Genomic DNA, 2,727 nt, shown 5'->3' with positions numbered 1-2,727 from the left:
TATTAATTCAAAATTCTCAAAAATACACAATTATTAAGTCTGTAATTTTACTTATAGTAACTTATTGTAAGGAAATATTTATAAATATGAAAACTTTTAATTGTAAGAATGTTAATCACATCAATACTGAAAAACTGGAAATGGCCTGTATATTGAACAATAAGACTTTGGTTGAGCAAATCGTACGGTGCAACTATATACTGCTTCCAATAGTCCTCATGTTTGTCACCCATCTTTGTTCTCCAGAGCCACTAGGATAAAGTTGAAAATTCTTAATATATCTGCCTGTGTTGATTACATCACTTTATCACTACTAAGACTTCCTTGATCCTATTTGAGACTCCTTCAGAGAAAATGATCATCCAAGATACCCTCAATCTCACATGGCCTTGATGTATATTGGTTTCATCACATATGTTTCTCTCGCCCTCCCTGTATTAAGGATCAAACCAGGGATAACTGCACATGTAGAATCTGTTCTCCTTCAGGTCTCAGGTACTCCTTCCTAATAGCCTAGGAAACAGGTAATATGACCTGATCCAGGGCAGCAATAAAAAGCCTGGGCTGTTAAGTGGACCAGGAAGGTCCACTTAATGTTAAGAGCAAACTAACTTAGACTATAATCAGAACCTTATCGAATTTTCAATAGGTAACCTATCCTAATTTCAAATAGAGCCGATTTCTCAAAATTTCATATATTTGTGAGAATTCTTAGGAGAAGAAGAATGTTAGCTTTATTCTACTGAATATTACATAATTTCCAAAGGAAATCATTTGACTTTGATATCTCAAATTCAGATATTCTGAAGTAAAAATAAACATGAAATTTCAAATAGGGAATGTTTGGGATTATCATATTATAAATACAAACATTTGGATGGAAAAATCATAGAATCTGATATAGCACTTATGAAATAAAAAGAAGTAAAGTTAGCTATAAAATGTGCCTCATAAATATTACAGACATTTCATTATATGGACAAAATTCTTAGAATCAAAAAAGAAACACTCCAAAATATAATATTTTTTTAAAAGGTGATGTAATTTGTGTTGAAAATATTATTTGGGAAAAGGCGCTCAAAAATGGAATAGAAAATGCAACATGCTTAATTGATTTGACTGGAAATATCAGCATGGAATTACTGGCTTTTTTCAAGGAGTGTACAAGATACCACATAAAATTTAATTTTATTTAGTTTATTAATATAATCAAAACTTAAGAAATGAAGAAAGGACACAAAACAAGATTTAGCTGAACTATACAAAGAGAACCAAAAGAGTGACAAGATTTTCAAATGGTGACAATTTTATTATGGAAAGTTAGTTTATTAACTAATATAAAAATAAATCTACAGTAGCAACTGTGACTCAAATTGAGCCAGTATGCAGCACTTGTGACACCCACCCAGTCAGCAAAGTACTGCATGGACCTCACACCCTCCTCGGCTGGCACACACTGTCTGACCTTTGACCTGGAATCTAATAAGGACCCCTCACAGTACAGGGTTTCTGGCCAGATATATTTTCTCCTCAGCCTACAATCGGTTACGCACCATTTCTATGCTTTCCATAGCCTCTTTTGAGATAGCGACAGAGCTCAAGAAAAAATTCACCTGGCAAGTGCTGAGCAGGGAAAAATTAAAAAGTACTTTGAGATGGGTTAGGGATAGTTTGGGAGTACCAGTAGATTCTGACAAATGAAGAGATTAGAATGGGCATCATCAAAATGCATTGAGGTGAGGGGCCCATGGATAACTTACAGAAAAGTACAAGACTGGATAACATTGAAAGAAAGGAGAGACCACTGTTACACTTGGGAAGTCACATTCAAAGAACAATATAAAGAAAGAAAACCTGAATGGGAAGTACTTCCTTTTACAGTTTTAAGATAAAACCAGTTTTTAAAAGGAATATAGAAACCAAATAAAACAAAAAAATAAAATAGAAATAATGAGGGTTTAAATAAATGTAATACAGAAAGAAATAATTCTTTTACTTCCATTTGACTTTGAATTTTTATAAAAGTTATATTAAGTCAAGCCGGTTTTTCTTTATTGGTAATTGATACATTTTATCAGACATTTCTGAGAAAAAGAAGGGAACCTAACTGACATCTTTCAGGTAGACTGGGAGAGTGGAAAGGAAGAGAGTATATGAAAAGAAAGTCTCCAAGGTCTTTACGCTCACTCTTATGCCCAAAGTGTCTTTAACCTGCACATCAAATTTCAGGTTCAGATCATGGAAAACATCACCACCAAGGACAACAGAATTATGACCACAAGTGTAAATGGCTCAGTATGCTGCCGAGTACCATGATACACATGAGCAGCGTGAGAGAGAAATTTCTATGCACAGAAAAGGAAGGAGAGGCGCACACTAATGGCTCCGCTTTATATGTTCTTTCTATATCAGGAGGTAATGCCGTCATCCCTTGAATCTGAAAATGAAAGAGCAGACAATGCCAGTGAGTGTACGATTTAGGAGCAGGACTACAGCCAAGCATGCTCAGATTAAAGTGGGGTGGGGCGGTTGTTTGCTGAAGTTGTCAAACTTTAGGGAGAGTCAGAACCTTAGGGATTCCAAGAGAAGTGGAGAAGAGGGCCAGACATGCCTTTGAGAAAGAAGACAAACAAAACAGGCTCCAATGCTTTTAGAAACTCCCATTTCATCTTATTCCTGCTTCGTCACAACTTAAGTTTTAGAATAAATTTCTCTCTTCAAAGGGAG

This window comes from Pteropus vampyrus, unplaced genomic scaffold (assembly GCF_000151845.1).
Source record: "Pteropus vampyrus isolate Shadow unplaced genomic scaffold, Pvam_2.0 Scaffold43, whole genome shotgun sequence".
Taxonomy (NCBI): domain Eukaryota; kingdom Metazoa; phylum Chordata; class Mammalia; order Chiroptera; family Pteropodidae; genus Pteropus; species Pteropus vampyrus.
Note: the sequence above shows the minus strand (reverse complement) of the source record.